The sequence below is a fragment of the Acinonyx jubatus genome, chromosome D2, assembly GCF_027475565.1.
Source record: "Acinonyx jubatus isolate Ajub_Pintada_27869175 chromosome D2, VMU_Ajub_asm_v1.0, whole genome shotgun sequence".
Lineage (NCBI taxonomy): Eukaryota > Metazoa > Chordata > Mammalia > Carnivora > Felidae > Acinonyx > Acinonyx jubatus.
In genome coordinates, this window is record NC_069393.1 from 78,900,830 (window position 1) to 78,920,962 (window position 20,133).

At 55.3% G+C, this 20,133-nt stretch overlaps 1 protein-coding gene across 6 annotated transcripts in view; it reads right to left on the reverse strand.

Moving 5' to 3' along the window:
* The window catches only part of CTBP2 (C-terminal binding protein 2), a 159,503-nt gene extending 139,636 nt beyond the window's left edge, over positions 1–19,867 (reverse strand). For 3 of the 6 annotated variants that reach the window (XM_053207100.1, XM_027063345.2, XM_053207101.1), the window contains exons 1-2: positions 19,733–19,867; positions 19,201–19,413 (exon numbers count right to left, since the gene is read on the reverse strand). The gene's annotated coding sequence lies outside the window, so the exon portion shown is untranslated. Of the gene's footprint in view, positions 1–6,540; positions 6,991–18,737; positions 19,066–19,200; positions 19,437–19,732 lie in introns of those variants that run through there. The other 3 variants (XM_053207098.1, XM_027063346.2, XM_027063347.2) reach the window with 3 other exon arrangements.
* Positions 19,868–20,133: the final 266 nt, after the last annotated feature.

Genomic DNA, 20,133 nt, shown 5'->3' on the forward strand with positions numbered 1-20,133 from the left:
ATGGGGACCTGAGTGTCACCCCACGGCCCCGTGCCGCCGGGACTCACAGAACACGGACCGGCCACAGCACACAGTAGGTACGCTGCCTCCTTGCTCCACAGCTACTTCCCCTAAGGAGGAGAAAGGAGGAAACAGCCAGTGACGGGGTGGTCACTCTTCCCAATCCCTCTGGACCCGGAGCCAGCAGCCAGAGTGGGCAGAGAAGCACCCGTCTCCGGGCACCTGCCAGGAGGGGCAGGCAGGACACGGGGTGGAGGCGGTGGGCAGAGTTGTGTGCGCGTCCTCGGGAAGCCTGGGGACAAGGGCCTGAGAAGCCCCCAGGCCCGCACATGGGAGCCTGGCACCGCCCCCTCTGGGGAGGAGAACAGGGGCCCTTCAGGGACCCCGGGGTTCCGTGGGGCGGACAAGATGCCAACTACAGAGACTGACCTTCGCTCCAGCTCGCCCAACCTGGCCCCCTGCCTGAAGTCACAGACATCCCGGGGACGGCACGGGCGGTGTCACTCAAGCACGTCTATCTGCTGGGACTGGAGTGTCCTCCTGGGCCACGTGAAACCCCCAATGTCCTAGGCTGGCCTTTCTACCAACAAAAAGGGGCAACTGCATCAGTGGTGGGCAGACAGGACAACTTTCCTCGGGGAGGGAACGGGTTCTGCAGCCCAGGTGCTATTCACACAACCTTTTGTCAAAACCTGCGGAACAGCAGGTGGAAAGGGCGGGCTTTCCTGTGTGTAAATGACACCTATGTAAAAATGTTAATGAGTCCCCCACGAAAGGGCAAAACAAATAATAAAAACATGACTCTCCCTGTGGGGTGAACTCAGCTCCACGGCAGCCAGAGCGGTCTCCGGCTTCCCCCGGGAGACCACCCGTCCCCATCACTGACACCGGCAGGAAGGACCCCACCGCACACACTGGCCGGTGTCCCTGAAATTCAGCTGCGCTTCCCACAGTCTGGTCAGGGAAAACACCCTTGTCACCTTCAGCAGTTTAGTGGCCAGGAAATGAAAAATGAGACTGCCCTCAAGTACGGTTCCTTGATGGCTCCTGCCCTCATCTCCTCCCAACCCACTTAGACTCCTCACAGACCCTTCATTGAACCCCACACTCAAGCCAGGAGCAGACAAGCTCCCAGCGGCCCTTCCACGCTCCCTGCAGGGAGATGGCCGGTGGGGCTGGGTCCCCCCTTGCCAAAGGCTGTGGCTGCCATCCTGGGGGAGCGTGGGACCTGTGTGCAAGGGGCAAGCCGGCAGCCCTGTGACGCCCCCTGAGGCCATACCCAGCTAAACAAGTCCCCAGCAGTAGGCGCTGAGACCCCAGCGGTGCCCAAACCCTACGACCGCAGGCAAAATACCATTCAGCCCTATCTTGGCACCTGGGCTTCTCCGTGGAGGGACACAGCAGGCACATGTCCCGGAGCTCAGAGTGAAACAGACACTCCAGCTCTGGTGTAAGTGGGTGACAAGGATGACTGACCCACCATGCGGCCCATGTACTTGAGCAGACCCCAGTGACTGAGCTGCCACGTGGCCCGTGTACTGTACTTATCCCCCTGCCCTTCCCACCCCACTACTCGCCAGGCACCTGGTCCTGGCAGTCTAGGCACCACGCACTCCCCTAACAGCCCCCCGAGCCCACGCTGCCCACGGAGGCCACAGCCGGTCCAGTCCCCCGACGCATCACAGCCCATGCCTTAAAATGCCGCGTCCAGCAGTGGGGATCCCGCAGCCCTCTGGCCCTCTCTGTGCCTCTTCAGACCCAGAGTCCTTCCTACTCCCACCCTTCATCCTCTCTACAACAACAACAAAGAACAGTAATAATAATGCCCGCATTGAAGATCTTCCTCGAGGCATAGGTCAAGGCTTGCCATATATTGAGTCACTTAATCCTCACAGATACCCTGTGCACCTACCATGTCACTGCGAAGATAGTCAGGCACCACGAGGTGGGTGGCTTTCCAAGGAGCTCCCGGGAAGGGGAGCAGGCGGGTGTCCTGGGAACAGAAGTGCACATCTGGAGGTTATGAGGTTGTGCCGCCTTCGGTCACAGGAGAGCGCCGCCAATGTCTTCTGGGTTCTTCCAGCAGGTCGGCGTCCCCGACCCCTCAGCCTGGGAATGACCCACCCTCCACCCCTGGTCTCGGGAAGCACCCGGCGCCTGCTCCAGCTCTCGCACAGGCACCACGGTTTTGCTGAACTTCAAGATAAACCCTCCTTGCTCTGGCTTGGAGGCTGGCACATAGTAGGAGCTCTAGTTGCTGAAGAAGCAGATTCTCGTTGAACAGACAATTGTCAGAAAAAAGCAAATTCATCTCAACGTCACCGCATCAATTTCCACAAGTCAATCCAAACAGAGTTACTTTATCACAGAACGTAAAAATTTCAAACCCTATGCGTAAAATATGACACATCTATTTTTATGTGATCTACAGAATTAGAAAGCTTTCCTAAATCTCTTAAAGGTGGTTTTTCCAGTAATGCATAACTGCTTAATTGGGAAGTGTACAAAACATAATTACACTGCCTAACGCTACGATATTGCTTATGGGAATATCTTCGTTCACACATTCTCCTTTATTTTGTATTTAATCTCTATTAAGATGTCTACACGAAAACAGATAGGTACGCTCGTCTTCATAAACACCATAAATCATAAAGTCGTTTCTTGGCTAACCCAAGTCCAAAAGCAGCCCCCAAAAAGAAGCTGCTAGGACCCAAAGGCTTTCGCTTCCTGTATTTAAGCAGAATCAGAATTCCTCTTACCATGTAGCTCCGTACAGCTAGAAGTGGGCCACTGGGCCGGTAGCGGTTAAGAGAAAGGCTGGAATTTTTTCTCCTAGTCGATGTCTCTGCATGCAACTCAAAAGGTATCCCAAACTGCCCCCAGAAAGCAGTTACCCAGAGCAGAAAGGGCAAATCCTTTCTGCCCGAGACCGCAGTGAACAACCTCAGATCAAGAAATAAAAGAAGGCCCCTTCAGTCACTCCTCCAAGGACACCACGCACGCCCTCTGAGGTTCACCTTCAAACAGGATACCAAAGGCTCCAGACTCTTCAACCGGGGTGAACTTCCCCGCGCCCCCTCCCTGCCTTCAAATGCGTACACACACCCTCAGCCTTAGAATTGGGTTGTCTGAATACACAGCCACTCTACAGGTGTCGATTCAGAGGCAGGCCAGACCTGCCCCCCTCCCCCCACTTGTGAACTGCGAGCCCATCCACGTGGCCCCTCTGCCGATTCCACATCCACAAGCGAGAAGTGTCACGCCTCCTCACGATCTCCTTCCTGGGTTGTCACTTTTTAGTGACACAGTGTTTCTATAAACAGGATAAAGGTAAGCTGCCAGGCCGGACGGACACAGAAGCTATCGGCCTCTGTGAAGCCCCGCCAATTAATAAATTCACCGATCAAGATAAAAAGGCTTTGCCACAGAATGGGTTTCCTTGCGTTTCCAAAACAGAAGGTGTCGTCCCCAAATCTGTGTGTGGCAACACCATGAGGGGGATGCTGGAGGCACACACAGGAGCCCCCGGGGGATGGTCTGTTCACCGGCACAAGGTGGACGTGCCTGGTGCCGACCTCCTCGTTCGTGCTCGCACAGGCCAGTGTGAAAATCACCAACTCCACCGAACCCGCCCCTGACGCGGGGGCACGGATTTCCAAAGGGGGCTTCCCTAAGTGGCTGACAGTGTACAAAAATTTAATTTGCAAAAACAATTTCTCCCGTTGCCAGGATGTTGTGACATGGCCCGGCCCCCCTCAGGGAACCCTGCTGACTGGTCCAAAGAGAAAGTTCAATGTCAAGTGCATCGGAATATGGAAGCAGCTCCACTGCTCACAGGTCCGTGCGAAATTTCCCTCGTGTCCCTAGGAAAGCCTAGCGCTGTTCTAGGGGGTGGAGAATCCCTCCGAAACCATTGAAAAAAAAAGAGAGAGAGAGACAGAGAGAGAGAAAGAGACTAGGTCGGGCAGAAATCCATATTTCCGTTTTCAAATCTATTCATTCAGATCGAGGGGGAGGGGGTTATTCAAGATATTTAAAATCTTTCCATCATTTGTCGTGCCAAATGTTCAATAACTAGATTCAAATGTAGGGATGTGTGCTGGGGAGTGGTGTGTTTTTCAAGAAAGACAGTTTGTGTGCAGTTGGCAGGTTCTGGGCTGGCTGCGTTAAGAACCACCTGGAGGAGTTTGCTAAAAATACAGATGTTCTGGCCCCGCCTGGAGCTTCTCCAACCGGATGCCGGGTGGAGCTCCGGGAGACTGACTCCCGGCCAGGGGTGCCCCAGAGCCGCCCTGCTCCAGAGGCCACCCCCTCAAACCACCTGGGCACAGTCCCTCCCCGGGGACCGTGAGAATCACCCATGTGAAAACCACCAAGCCCACAGCCAGCTTCTTACTGCGACATACACGCTCGGAATGCACGGGCTCCGCTCGCCGGGCGGGGCCTGGAGGAGGGGTGGGCCGAGGGGTGCGGAGCACGAAGGACCTCTCCGTGTTCCTGGAAATCCACCAATTCCAAAGTTCCGTTCCAGAGGGATGTGGGAAAACACCTGGTGGGTAGCTTGAAAGGGGCAGAGGCAGAAGGGAAAGTAGTTCCTCGTCCTTTAACACCACACAACCCCAGGTACCGCACTGTTCCCACTGACCGCTTCTCACATGCATCAGCCTCTATTTACCGTTCACGCTCCCTAGGATCTGCAAATGTGGAAATACGCCATTTTGGTCCCTGACCCCTGAGATGCCCTCACATTCCAGCAGCAGATGCCTCCCAAGGGCATTTTCAAGGATCATCTTGCTTGCTCTCTTTTTTAATGTTTACTTATTTATTTTTGAGATAAAGAAAGAGAGAGAGAGAGAGAGAGAGAGAGAGAGAGAGAGAAAACACAAGCTGGGAAGGAACCGAGAGAGAGAGAGAGAGAGAGAGAGAGAGAGAGAGAGAATGAGAATCTGAAGCAGGCTCTAGGCTCCAAGCTGTCCGCTCAGAGCCCAACATGGGGCTCGAACCCACAAATCTTGAGATCATGCCTCGAGCTGAAGTCAGATGCTTAACCTACCGAGCCACCCAGGTGCCCCATCAAGGATCATCTTGCTTTCCAAGTGCGATTTTTTTAATAGCGTGAATTGAACCCGAAGAAACTGCTAGTCCATAAAACGACCAGCCCACCCTGAAGGCAACAAACTGTGTCTTCGACAGACCCCGGAAGGACATCGTCCCAAACAGCGTCTCAGGCCCCCCCCTCGTCCCTTCACACTCACGGGACCCTCCCCGTCGAGCCCGTAGCCCAGCATGGAGTTCAGAGCAGCAACCCCGCCTAGGGAGGACATGTCTACACCCACAGCGTGCCTGGCTCTAGCGGGCACCCAGTCAGTCCCCAATGAGTGAATGAATGAATGCCCTGGGAGGAGACGAGCAAGAACCGTCCTTATTCCAGGGGGATGGCTGGGAACTCAGGCAGCCAACTGGTCACCCGGCTGGACCTGGGCCCGTCCCCAGAGCGGCTACTGACCAAGTGTCCACCACGTGCTGGAAAGGCAAACCCAACAAGCCATTCTCGGGGAGAGACCCCAGCCCTTCTACTGCCGGCTCAGGACCTGGAGCTCAGATGGGAGCATGCGAAGAGAAATGCCTGCGGGGAAGGGGCAGGTGTAGTGCCAGTAACTTCTTCTACACAGACTCCCCCGGGAATGTGGCCAGGCAAGTCACTGGCACGGTGCTGTTAACTCAGCAGAGAGGGTGCAGAGCGTTCAGTGGTGATGAACTGAAACACTGGGCGGCCTCTCCAGTGGGCCCCACCCGTCCAGGGCGGCTGGAGAGGGTGGCCCCCGTGTGGCCCATCCTCAGGCAGAGGTAGGCAGCACACAACCACTACTCTTCTCTCCTTCTCTGGTAAGAGAAATTGGCTCTTACGCAGAAAGCAAGTGTTTCCCGGGGCATTTCCCAGAGTGACTGCATCCAGAATAACACTCAGGTCTAAAGACAATCTGAATGGTTTTGGGGTCATCCCTTTGGCCCCAGGAACCCACAGACGGACTGCTCCCTAACCTGACCAGCTGCCACCCACCCTCCCCTGCTCTGTGCACCGCGTACTCCCTAGATTTCCCGACGGCACCAGGATTCGGATCTCCCACCCTCGAACACTATTCACGCCAATCTCACCTGGTCCCGTCACCAGCCTCCCTAACATTCATCCGTCCTTTTCGTGCAAAGGGTAAAAAACCTCCCGTTCACACCGGGCCCATTCCCTTAGGACTTGGCTCACCACGTGGGACGAACAGGCCCCATCCCTCGCCCTGCATGCCCAACGCAATCAAGGCCCAGGGAGCCTTCTCTTCCTGTCCCCCAGCACCCGAGGGGAACCCCTCTTTCTGCTGCCGAGGTCAAGACTCTCTGATCTCCACGCAGATGGTGTGAGGGACGCACAAGGAAACCTGTTCCAATGCGGACATGCCCGCTGGGAGCAAAAGTGGCTGATCTGTCTTATTTTGTAGAAATGCCTACAATGTGTCAGGCGTGTTCTAAGCACTTTGTAATTCTTACCCGAATTTTAGATTCAGAAAAGGAAGCCCTCTCCAAGGCCTCAGTAAATCCCAAATGCAGTCCAGCAACTTTTCCAACTTCCTTTGCCACACTTTTCTCGAACAGTCTGTCCGGTCCGATGCCTCTTCTCCATCTGTGAGCAGGAATCTATCTGGTTGCCTCTTGCAAGGTCTGGGAGGCCAAGGGCGGCCTTCCTTGGGCCCCTCGTCAGTCTGGGAAGGAAGAGATTCACAGTCTCTCCGTGGGACCTCTCCTCTCCCTCGCCAAAGTCAACACACAGAGAACACAGGTCACCCAGTGCTCCAAAGTGGGCTGCTGGGATGGCCCAGGGCAAAGCTTTTGGATCTGACCCTGGAGCCTTGCCCAATAATCACCAGGATGTAAAACTCCCAGCCATGGGGAAGGGCCAAAAAGTGGTCCCTGCACTGGCCCCACCCCTTTCCCCACTAACCCAGACAAGGCTAGTCACCGCCTGCCCACCCCCCACCCCCCCCCCGTCCCCCTCCCCCGCCCGCCTGCACACCCCCGGCCCCACATGATGAAAGGAATTACAAAAACCAAAACAAAACCCAACTTTTTAATCTCCCTTGGGGTGAAACATCTTCAAGAACGAGAGTTATACTTGCAAAGTGCGTTTCAAGTGGTTTTGCTGAGCTGGGGGAGGGGTTGCGGGGGACCTCGAAGGTCTCAGGCCTATGCGACACACACACTACGAACGTGACCCAAACAACGGCCAGTCACAAGCCTCTCCCTCCGTGCCCCCGGAACACAGGGGCCTCAAATAAGGCAAAGCTCACAATTATCACAAAGAAAACTCACATCCTGTGGAACTGCTTTCTCTGCCCACTCCTTGGAGCACATCTGGCCAGTTTCGGAAGGGAAAAAAAATTACCCACGGTTCAAAGTCCCCCTTAAATACTCAGGAAGACATCATTACAGATAGAATTCCAACTTTAACTCTGAAATCTCCTGGCTTTTGTCAGTTGAAGCCACATTCTTAATCCCAGGCTTAGTGGAGAAATGAGAAGAAAGGATGTGTGTTTAAAAAAAATAAAAATCCGCAGCCCTGACTGAGGAGCAATGAGCATCTTGGAGGAACAGAACAATAAACAGAAGTCTGCGGAGAGGCCGAGGCGGAGAAAAATCGGGTCTCAGAAACTCGGGGTGTGCTCACCAGGGCACCAATACGGGCAGGCGGCGGGGGGGGGCCGGCACTCATCAGATCGCCCCTCCTCTTGTCCTGCTGGAGGGGCCTTTCTGCAGAGCCAGGGATCCCTGGCAGAACAGGACAGGGGACACAGACCTTCTACACCACAGATCCAAAGGCCGGTTCTGAGGCCACCTGCGACCCCTGGCTCCCATCAAAAACCTTGCAAGCAAAGGCTGACAGATCCGAGGGACGTCCCCGCGTGTCTGTGCACAGATGCCTTAAGACCCACTCTCCAGGCAGCATGGGCCGGGAGGAAGCTTCTCTCTTCTTCTGCCCCACAGGAGCCTACCACACACCAGTCTTCTGCAGGCAGGGGAGCACAATGGAGATCTGCAGTTTGCAAACCGCACAGGGGACTTCAAAGAGAGAGAATACACACCATTACCTAAGCTGGAGCTGAGCCAGCACACCGGGGCTCACCCCTCTCCCCTTCCCCCGTCCCTCAGCCATCCAAAGGCCGAATGAGAGGGGGTGTATGTACGCCGAGCCCCCCGACCACCCGCACGCCCCACTGCGGCCTTGGGGCACCAGCAAAGACATCAGGGAACTCCCAAGCACACACGTGTTCACGAAAGGAACAGCAGCACTGCAGGGCAGGAAGGGAATCTTGTAAGTAAAGGAAAGCCTGTTTTTCAGGAAAATCTCCACCTCGTGGGGACCTTTCCCTAAAGGAAGCCAAGGTCAGGGCTCTCGCGTCACCTGCTCTGGGTGCCTTTCAGGTGAGTTAATCACCCAAGCAGGCTCCTCTCCAGATCTCGGGACACACCCAGCCTTGTGCCTTTCCCTTTCAATTCTCTGATCGACTCTCTGAAAAGAAAGCTGCTCCTTTTGTTCAGGAGGATGAATTCAAATTCCTTTCTAAGGCCAACACAAACGCAGGGCAGCAACCCAAAGGAGGTTTACCCAGCAGAATCAAGTTTCTGGCCGGTTTTTACAGGAATGGTGCAAACAGCCCATTCCAATTAGGTGAAATCCTCCCCACATTCCCGGTCTCTTTTCCCAGATTCCCCCGTGTCGAACATAGGAATCAACTCCTATTGTAAGGAGTGCATAATGAATCGTGGTGAAGAGAGCAGCAGCCAGAGTGAGGGAAGGGGATATCCCACCCACCTCCAGCCCCTCCCTTAGAAAGGAGCACACACCAGGAAGAAGAGGGGCCAGTCTTAAAAAGAAAAATAAGATCACTACCCTAGCCCACAAACTTGGAAATTTGAGTCTGATAAAGTGATACCTGGCCACCAAATCCAATGTTACCACACACACACACACAAAAAACCCTGAGCACTGTGAAAGCTACCCACATAATCCCTGTGTGTGTGTGTGTGTGTGTGTGTGTGTGTGTGTGTTGGAGGGGGAGAGGGTGGTTACATCAGACACTCAGATGGAAGCAAAGGGGAAAATGAGGTCAAGAGCACAGGAGGGGTCTAATTTGGCTAGCGTGGCAAAGCCATCCCCAACTGTACCCAAATCCCAATCAAAACCTGAAAGTCTCAATCCATCAGAAAGACCAACTCTAGATGGACTGGCAACTAACTAAACTTCCGGTTGCCTTAGTTACTTAACCTTCCCGACCCTCTGTTTCTTCACTGGTAAGACAGCGACCACCATCACCGCTACCTCGAAGAGGGTATGAGGGTAACTGAAAGAACGTGGCTAGAGCAGCAGAACTGTGCCTGGCTCTTGAGGTCCTTCCGGAGGTCTGTCCTCCGCCTGGGCAGAGAGTCTGTGATCCAGAGGGACGGACCTCTCCCCACGCATCCAACGGGAGCCCCTGTCTGCTGGGGCCTGCCTGAGGCTTTTCAACAGGAGCCATGCTGTTCATTAACCCAGAAGAGTGTAGGGAATTTAAAACAGGCCTGGTCCAGGAAACCATCTAGAAATTCCTCCTTGGCATTAGATCGTGAGATCCTAACAAAAGATCAGTGATCACAGACGGAAATGAAAACAAGCCAGATTTTCCATAGCCCCATGTGATCTGGAAGTCAACCCTGGAGAAAGAGGATGGTTTCTGAGAAGCCATTTGAATCCCGGGGAGAACATGCCACATTTTTGGGGTAAGCCTGGAATTTTCACCTCCCCTCTGCTCTCAGGGTGACCCGTGAGGCTCAAACGGTAGGCAGGGCTCCTCCTCTGCCAGGGAATCCGGCTCGAACCCCACTGCCAACGGACTGGTTCAAATCCCAGCTCTGCTACTTGGGGTGGGGGGGGGGGGATGGGCAAATCACCCCAGCGCTTCCTGGGCCCGCCACCACCCGACCTCGCCCCGCCACCACCCCACCTCACCGTGAAAATCAAGTGCAACATGGACCAAGGGAGGGGCTGGCAAAGATACTAAGTAATCGCTCAAAACATGGTAGTTATTCTGTTACCTTAACCAAAACACGAGTACTACCTAAAAGGCCTGGGTGGATCGGGGTATCAAATTAAGACCGCAACGACAGCGAGAGAAAAACACACAGAAATTCCTCCGCCAAGGAGAAGACGGGCGCAACGCGGCAAAGCCCCCGATGGTCACGACTCTACGCTCGCCGGCCCGCCAGGCCGCCCGCGTTGGGGAAGAGCCGCGGAGAGTGAATCGGCGTGAGGTCGCCGGTTCTGGAGGTGGACGGTGAGGAAGGCCCGGGGAGCCCTCGCAGCTTCCAGGCGCACCCACGACCGCGCCGTCGCTAGCCCGAGAACACCCAGGCTGTGGACGGGGGCAAGGGAAGCGGCGGCCCCCGCACCGCCCTGGGGACGGGAGGCCAAGCCGGCCACGTCGTGAGGATGCGGCCGTTTACCGTCTGCTCCATCCGCGATCACTGGGGGGTGGGGTGGCTCCGGCACGGGGTCCAGCGAGGTTTCTGGTTCAGCTCCGGGCCTCGGGCGCGGGTTCGGGGCCCCCCCTCCGGGTCCCGCGGGGTCTCGTGGCTCTCTCCCCGTCCAGCCCCGGGACCTGGAGGGGCGCGGCCAACCCGGCGGGTGTGCCGGACCCCCGCCGCCCGGGGTCGAGCCCCGCACAATGGCCGGGGAGCTGGGGGGAGGAAGGAGGAAGTGGGCACCGGGGGGGGGGGGGGGGGGGGTGGCAGGGGCCATTTCTAGCACCTCTGGATCACTTCCCCCAAGCGGGAAACGGCTGCCATTTACAAGTGAAAAGACCAGAGCCTGGGGAGGGGTGCTTCCGGCGGCGTCAAGGTGGGGGGGCGGGGAGAGGACAGGTATGCGAGCCCCCCGAGGGGGAGGGGAGGGACCGACGCGGACGCGGGCCGGCGGGGGGGCGGAGCCTCAGGTGCCCCCCGCCGGGAGCCCGCAGGCCCGCGGGCCCCAGGTCTGGAGGTCCTGGCACCCCGGACCCGCAGACGCCGGCAGGACAGGGCACCCCGGCCGTCCGCGCGCCCGCGGGGAGGCGCGGCCAGGCCCCGCCCCCTCCAGGTAGAGCGCGGCCAGGTTCGGCGGCCGGCCTTGGCCGGGGCCCCACTTCGCCCTCCCGGCCTCCGCCTCCGAAGGTCAAGCAGGAGACCGGAAGTCGCCCGGCGGTCAGTCTGGACGGATCGTCGGGGTTCCCGGGGCCCCCAAACCCGCGCGCTACGGCGAGAGACCGACGCCAGCCTCTTTACGAGTTGGGGGAGGCGAGTCACTGTTCCTCCGTCGCGTAAAATAGGAATGGTTCTGTTTACCTGGCCCGCAGGAGCGTCGTGAAGATTAATGACTGTGAAATGTTTTTAAGATCAAAAACATTCTGAGATTTTACTTGTAGGCACTTATATGTGCATACTGATATCTGTGCAGCAAAACGCACTCTTTATTCATTGCCCTCCTGGAGTGACTTCTAGCACATAACCAGAAAACGCTGAGAAAGAGAAGGTACGTCCCTGAGTGCTCCTGGATAGACACGTCCTTCCCACTTGGCATCCACGCTGGGCCTCCCGCTCCATCCAGTCCCTGATGGGCGGATGGCGCAATCGACCAGCGGTGCACACCACAGTTCCACGTCTGGAGAAGGCACAGAAGAAAACTTGACAAATACTTGTCACCCCCACCGGGAAGAAAATGCAGCATCCCTCCCCAAGCCCACCCAGTTCATTAGGGCAAGTACCCCCCAGGTGAAGGCTGCCCTCGTGGTCTCCGGTGCTTGGAAAGCCTTGCCCCACCTATCCCCAAAACTGCACGCAGTGGTCAGCCAAGCTCGGCCCATGCAGCCCGCCGGGCCTGGCAGCTTCTGCGGCAAGGCTTCCCTAGCATCACCAGGACTCCAACCCTCCCAGCAAAGCAAGCCCATGTGAACAAGGGAGGCTGTCCTCCCCACCCCCCACCCCCACCTCCACCCCCACCGTGCAGAACACTCCCAGTCCCCTCAACCATTCCAGGCAAGGGTGTTAAGAACCACCCCCCCCCAAACCCTCCCTGCTGGCTCACTGGGCTCCCCACCATCCACATGAGCATCTGGGCACTACCCCTACCCCGCCCCCAACGCCCACCTGAACGCACACTGACTGTGATTGAACTGTGTCTGTGCTTCTAGGCCTCCCCCACTAAAGCCATCCATCAAAAAAGAATAAAGTCCCAGGCAGAGTTCATTCAACAGGAAAGGTGCACAAACCCTTCCTGGCCTCACGCCCCCTGCAGCCAAGGAACTTCACGGGCTCTTCCTCCCTCCCCCCCCACCCCCCCAATCCTGGGGCAGGTACAATACTACCACTTCCAGGTTGATTTGGGTCATTGACACCAATCAACTGGCTGTTTGCTAGGCCTTAACAATTAAGTAGGCTTTTTAAATTGCCATACTTGGTGGGGGGAAATCCCACTAGGCCAGAGGAGTTGACCTCTGTGGTCTTGGTCTAGGGTTCCTTCCAAAGAAACTTCCTGGGATTCCTTGACTCCATAATGAAGTTTTTGTTTGTCCTGGGCTCGGACAGATTGCTGGAGGCCAGACTTCGGCACGGCTGGAGCACAGCAGCGAGTTTACAACCCCTTGGCTAGCCCCCACGCTGCAGGAAGATCCACTGGCCCGCCATCTATGTTCCACATCTTCTAAAAAGTCCCCTCCAAGTCCCTGCCACAACGTAAGCTGGGATGAGGGACAGAAATATTGCCACCATCTCCAATCAATCTTCAGGCCAGTAACAGTTGTCTTTCAAGTCATAAGTAAGGATTTGTGTTACTGCAAAAAGCACATTTCTGCTGATCAATATAGATCGCTTTTGAAGGGAGTTAAAGCAACAACACGAAGGATGTGTGTGTGTGTGTGTGTGTGTGTGTGTGTGTTTGGGTTTTTTGTTTGTTTGTTTTTGCATTTTACAAATGGGGAAGATTTTAAGAACTACAAGGATGAAGAGCACTGCCCTCCCCCACCTCCACTCCCCACCCCCAGACTTCTCTGGACCTCCAGAAAACCACCACCAAAGACCTGCCCACCAAGTTCAGACAACAGCAGCTAGTGAGGATTAACGTCCTCTAAACACCACCGGGAGAAATAATGGCTCTGTTACTATCTAGGATAGAAGTCACAGTTCTCCATAAAGTCAAAAGCCATCACTTGCCCCATGAATAAGGACCCAACCGTTGTATCAGAATGTTGGTGAACATGAAGCCAACTTGAGGCAACCATCTGTTAAATTCAGTTACCGAAACAGTTCAGGTAGCTCATCTGTCAAGCATTCACTCAAGGAGGGACAGGCTAAGATACACATGGGAAGGTCAGCTGGCCCCTAAGTTCTAACCAAGTATATACCTTGATAAAATCAGAACAGGCATCAGCCCCCAGCGGTGGTCAATGTCTACACGGATTCCCCGTGGGGGAGGGGACACAGAGAAAGGGCACAGGATAATGCCTGCCATTTCAACTACAGATTTGGCTCCCTTCTGCAACCCCAGCTCCCACATGGAAGCAGGAGACCTTTGTGAATGGGGAGGGAAGATACAATACAGAGGGGCGTTCTCAGAAATGGCAGCAGCTGTACAGGCAAACACACAGACCCAACACTCACTCACTTTAGCTGTACTTTCCAAACACTACAAATAGCGTAAAAATGACTTCAGCGCGAGGAGTAATAAAAAAATAAACACAACAGCTTCCTGCCACTTACAACGTCTCAATTTCTGGTTAAGGGGTGAAAAGGATTCCTCAAAAATTGCGCTCAAGGGAGAAAAAGTTTGTTTTTCCACACTCTGCTTTGAAGAACGCTTCTATCTGCTTTTACAATCTTGACACACACACACAAAGATCACGGAGAAGAGAGCACAAAGTTCCCCAGCAGTCCAGAAAAGACCATCTTCTAAGAAAACTCCGCAAAGGGAGTAAACCAGCGGCCCAGATTTCCATGCCAGGCAAAGACAGATGACTGTGCCTCTCTGGTTCCCATCCTGCTGGCCGCTCCTGAAGTTTCTGTATTCTCGGGCAGTTGGAAGAATGAAGGCCCAAAGTGCCCCTTGGCTTCCATGGTCAACATTCCACACGAACAATGGCCTAGCTCTCTCCCTATTGTACATTCTGTATTCATTTGTGAATCCCCCCCCCTTTTTTTGCACAATGTGCAAAGTCCTTCTTTTCACTGGGGAAGTCCTGAATGCCCAAGTGCAGCCATAAACTCAGGCTTTAAACATCAATAATGATAGCTAAAAGCAAACTACAGATTCTGCCCAAACATTAATTTGTGAGTATCATTCGAGTCACATTGATGGCTTCTGGATACCATCCATTAAATCATGATCAAAAGAAACCACTGAACACCTTGAACATGGTTCTGAAGGTTTTAGCAATTATTAAGTATAATTTTCCAAATCCAGAGATAGGATTTAAAACACACACACACACACACCCCTGTCATTCGTCTTTGATATATATTCCATCAAACACAGACTTGAAAAAAAAAATTAACTTCCAAAGATTGTACGTGGGGAGAAGCCTTGCTTGCACCCTCCGTCCTTTCCCGGGGTGCTGTGGCTTTAACTTCAGCGGTGTGAATTAGGACATGCTCACCAGCTGTAAGGGAGAAAACTGATATCTGCCCAGGCAGCACAGCCTCGGAGCGTATCCATTCCAGCATTTCCATGTGCCTGCTAGAAGTCATCATAGTCCACAGGAGCATGCCTCAGCGTCACAGGAAGATCTTGAAGGAGTAAGGCCCCCCGATATTTCACTATAAGGTGTCACTTCTGTTAAACACTTGTACCGCTCTTCCAAGGCTCAAACTGCACTCCCACGTTTTAATTACTACAGAAATGGGTTCCAGCCTCTGTAATGGAACGATCAGCCAGACAGTGGAAACAGTGCCTGGGTCGTGCCCTGCCCAACAGACACATTTCCTTTTCTGATCGTGTATTTTATGAATATATACACCTGTATCTATCATTTGTGGCCTGTACCAGGGACTTGGGACACTTAGCCCACTGCTTGTCACTGACACAAAGATGATGCAGAGGGACCCAGGCGGCGCTCACATACGTTATGACGACAGTCCTTCTGTACTGAAATGACAGTGGTAAAAAAATGACAACTGGGGTGGCCATTCCACCGTTGCTATAAACTCTTTAACTTTTTTCCATTTAGGGAAAAGCATTAAATGCAAAGGGGGGTGATTCGCGACGGAAAAGGACTGTGAGCAAATGGCATTGGGAGGCTGGATCTCAAGGAGGGGCTCTTCCCGAGATGGAGGCTCTTTTTGTTTTTAATCAGTGAATCTCAAGGATTTCAAATGGTGTGAGCCATGCGGAGCTCCCTTTGCTTTAGTATTTAAACAGTTGGCAACAATATCCTTTTCCAACCCAGAGCACTGCTTGTTCGGTACCTATTTTCTTTACTCATCACGTATTGACCTTGTAGCTGGCTACTCAGGACACTGCAAGAGTTGCAGGTTGATTTTGTAGTTTTGTTTGTTGTGGTGGTGGCTGTTGGTTTCATCTCTCTTCAAAACACTTTTCAGACTTAAAAATACAGTTTCTTTTCAGAGTTTGAAAAGTCAAGAGTAAAGTTATTGATTATTCCCTGAAAGGGCAACTGATTGGCTGGTTAATAATTATACAGATAGCCAAGTTTTCCTGTTTCATCTTGTGTACACGACCAGATTAACAATGCCAAGGAAAGCAAACTCTGCAGGGACAGGAACAGGTGTGCCCTGAGTCTTAAAAGGCCAAAATGTCTCACAAAGTATGTCACTGGTGTATTTTTACAACGAGCGCAATGTTTTTAAGCAGCCAGACTTTTTTACTTTCTCAACCTGAAGAAGACACTTGGCAAATATTTCTTCCTTGAGTTGATGACTAAGTCCCAGACATAAGCTGCAACTTGTGCCTAGCAAAGAAATACATTTTAGGGACAAAGAGGTATTTTTAAAAATCACGGTTGAGAAAAGGTAATTCACCCTGCCCCTCCCCCAGGAAAACACCCATTCAAGGGCCAATTTCAAAAGATCCCAAGTGAAGTCGTAAATAACACAGGGCTTGGAGCTCAACTACACAGCCACCCACCCCTCCACTCAGCCTTATTAAGGTACACTTAGAAACAAGGGAGACGTCCTACTCCCCCTTAGCTGTATCTTCCCAAACAGGAAATGGGATTAAACAAAAAAAGCACCTTGTCAGGTTCAAAACAAGCTCCAAGGCCAAGATTTTAAAATTCCCTCTAATAACTGCTTTCTACAGGGACAAACTGGGGTCCCCTACCCCGGGGGCACAGAAAACCAATCAGTGCCATAAATTCCCTTTGCCTTCAACCCTCACTCCCTCGTACTGGGGGCAGAGTGGGGGGAGGGGGTGACCCGACATCAACACTTACACTAAACCCCTCAACGCTCTACCGAAATATGCTGGCTTATTTCCTTTGTTTGGTCCTGTTATACTTGATCAAGTGTGAACGATTAAACTGGCTTCATTAAAGGCAAGTGCATTCACGGCTAACATACAACTTCAATGGCAACTGTAAGCATATTTTGCAAGAAAGAGGGCCTGCTTTTTTGCCTGAAACCTACCACCTCATTAACTTTTCTTTTGGGGGCAATAAAAAGGGCACCAGGGTTTTTTGTTGTTGTTGTTTGTTTTTTGTTGTTGTTGTTTTTTTTTTACAGGAGAGTGTCACAGCAGTTCAGGAATCTGATGGCAGACAAAAGCATTTTTGGTGTTTCAACTCTAGAACATAGTCCCCCCCATTACTTTAAAAAAAAAAAAAAAAGAAAGAAAGAAATGTTTCAATATTAAAGCCGCTCTGACTTAAAGTGTTTAATTAGCATTTTGAATATCACTTTATAATTGCTGTAAGAAGTACTCTTTGAAATCGAATGATTATAGACACGAGATCCTTTAAAGTACCATTACTTCAAAATGTAAAGGATTTATTTAAAAAAATTTTTTCAAAACAGAGGAATTCTCCAAAGTACACGAAAACTAACTAGTTCTACTCTGGGAGCCCTAGAGGCAGAAAGAACAGCAGTCTTAGGGACTGAACACGAGGTAATTTTTAAACTTGTCTTTGAACCCAAGCACTTAGTAGAGAATCTTCTTTCAAAGAGTAGTAAGAGTCTAATCTATTTCGCCAAAGTCGGGAGGCAGAATCACTTTGTAAACTAACCAAAATATACGTCCCCTCCAAATTATCCATGTCAGATAAAAATATACCAGTCTCTAGAATATCCGACAGAATTGCAAATAAGGCACTTAGCATTTTAAATTCCCAATGCATATTTATAGAATACAATTCTCTCGTCTACCCTTCAAGCCACTCACATCTGACTCTCTAAGAACTTAACCTGATCTCCAATCTTTAAAGAAAAAAGGTGGGAAAAAATCCAGAAAGATCTGTTTACCCTGGAGAGGGCAAGTGAGCCCGGCCTGACGACGTAGGCCACTGCCAGCAGCCTCCACCCCAAGGACGCAGAGCGAGCGGGGATTTCTACGAAAAATTCCTCCTTTCCCCTGCAAAACACTAAACATGGGGACCCCTGGAGCCAACTGCCGCTTGGGGCTGCCTCCGGAAAAAGTACTCGGGGTCGGGAGAAGGGGGCACCCCACACACTCGCGCGCACACGCACACTTCGTGTCCGTGACCATCCGCCGCGGCCGAGCCAACGGAGGGTGTGTGTGCGCGCGTGTGCGTCTCGCCGCGGCCGGCGGTGACCGAGCCGAGCTCCGGGGCCCGCGGCCTCCGAGCACCAGGACGCTGCGTGGGCTGCGGGCAACCAGCTACGCCACCCGGCCTCCCGCTGGAGAAAGGCCCAGGCGCGCCCCGGCTCCTGCGCGCCTCTGCCCAACTTGCCCCGGAGCGCTGGGCAGAGCGGGAGGGAGAGAAAGAAAGGCGCTTCCCCTCGGCCGCGCGGGTCAGTCCTGCGCCGCCGAGGACGAGGAGGAAGAGGCGACCGCGGCGGCCCGGCAGTCGCTGCGCAGCACCCGGTCCCCGCCGCCCGGGGCGCGCCCTCGCCAGCCCCTCCTGCGAAACTTTTTCCTTTTGGTTCGCCCCACCCGAAAAGTGCAGCCCGGGAGGGGGAGGCGGGCGGACCGGGCTCGCAGCAGGCGGCGGCGGCGGCGGGCGAGGAGGAAGTGGTGCCCGCGGGAGCGCGGACTGGCAGAGGAAATGCCCGGCCCGCTCGGCCCCCGCCCGCGCCCGCCGCCCGGCCAGCCCCGAGCCCCCGCCCCGCTGCGACTTTGGCGGGCCGAGCCCGGCGCGGCAGTGGCGGCGGCGGCGGCGGCGGCGGCGGCAGATGTGGCCCGGCTGCCCGGAGGAGCCAACAATGCGGGGCCGGCAAAACAAAAGGGTTCCACTTCGCCTCCTTTCCCTTCTTTCACTTGCGCTCCCGGGGCGCCGCGCGGGATCCCCGGCCAGCAGGGGCCGCTCCCCTGGGGGCCCCGAGCCGCGCGCGCCCCGGTTTCCCCGCGGACCCCCGCTCTACCGCCCGCCCCCGCCCCGCAAAGCGTAAGGCCCCGCGCGCTCGGACTCCCGGTCCCGGGGGATCCGGCCGTATTGTCCCCGCGGCGCGCCGCGCGCTCGGCCTGGGTCGCGGGCGGCCCCCGCGCGCGCACCCACCGGCCTCGGGGAGCAGGAGCCGGGGGCGCCTAGGAAACCGTCGCCGAGACGCCGCCGCCGCCGCCGCTGCCCTCCGGACGCCGCCGCGCTCGGGATTTCTTTTTTCTTTTTTTTTTTTCCCAATCCTGATGGGAAGGAAGGTGACCGCCTACTTCGCATTCATCAACTCTCATCACAACAACAAAAATCCTGGCGCAAACGGCAGCCGGCGGGCGCGATCGGCGGCGGGGGGCGGCAGGCAGGGACCTCCAGGCCGGCTCCCACCCCCGGGCGCCGAGCGGGGACACGGGGGCGCAGACCAAAGATGTCCTCGGATGCCGGCTCCGTGTCCTTCGCCCTCCTCCTCCTCCTCCCCCCCACCCCCCAGTGGCGCAGTGAGGCGCGGGCGCGGCGCCCCCAGCCCGCGGCCGCAGGTGAGGCGGGGGCGGCAGCGGTCCCAGCCCTCCCCCGGGGCCCCGCTTACCTCGTCCCGGGCCGCCGGCGTCCACGGCGAAGGGCGCCCACCCGGGAGGCGGCGGCGGCGGCGGTGGCGGCGGCTCCCGCCCCTCCCACCCCACCCGGCGGCGGTGGCGGTGGCGGCGGCTGTGCGGCCCCCCCCCTCAGCGCGGCATGGCTCCCGGCTCGGTCCCTCGCTCCTCGGGCCGCCGCCGGCTTCTCTGGGCCGCTCCCGGGCCACCTTAAAATGACACACGCACACAGGGACACACACACAAAAACTTAATCTCTCCAGCTCCCCGCCCCTCCCCCTCCCGCCCTTCCCTCCCCTCCCTTCCCTGTCTCTCCCCTCCCCTCCCCTCCCCACCCTACCCCTCCCCTTCCCTTCCTCCTCCTCCCCTCGCCGCCGAGCCTCTTCCTACTTCCCCACCCACCCCACCCCCTTCCTCCGCCCACCCGGCTCCCGATGCTCCCCACCCCAGTCCCAGCCCCGCGCCCGCTCGCCGGGAGGGGGCTGCGCTGGGGGTCCCCGGCCCGCGCTCGCCCCGCGCCGCGCTCACCCCCAAGAGGATGCTAATTCCAACTTGGATCGGGGGAGGGAGCGTCCTGGATGCCGAGCGCCTCCCGGCTATTTGCTCTTCTTTATTTGTTTTCTCCTCCCGGGAAGGAGGCGGAAAACGGAGAGAAAGGGAAAGGGAAAGAAGCGGCGCCGGCCGCGTCTCCCGGTGCCCGCCGGCTGCGCAGGAGCGAGGCGGGAGGCGAGGTGAGGGTCGCCGCTCGCTCACTCCTCGCTCCTTTTTTTTTTTTTCTTTTCTTTTTTTTTTTTTTTTTTTTTTTGGGCAAAGGCGGGGTCTCTCTTTGCAAACCAATGACACAACCCCACATGGGCCGGCCTCGCCCCCTACAGATACTCCTCACTACAAATCGGCTCTCTCGGGGGATTAGTGGCTCCGCGAAAGTG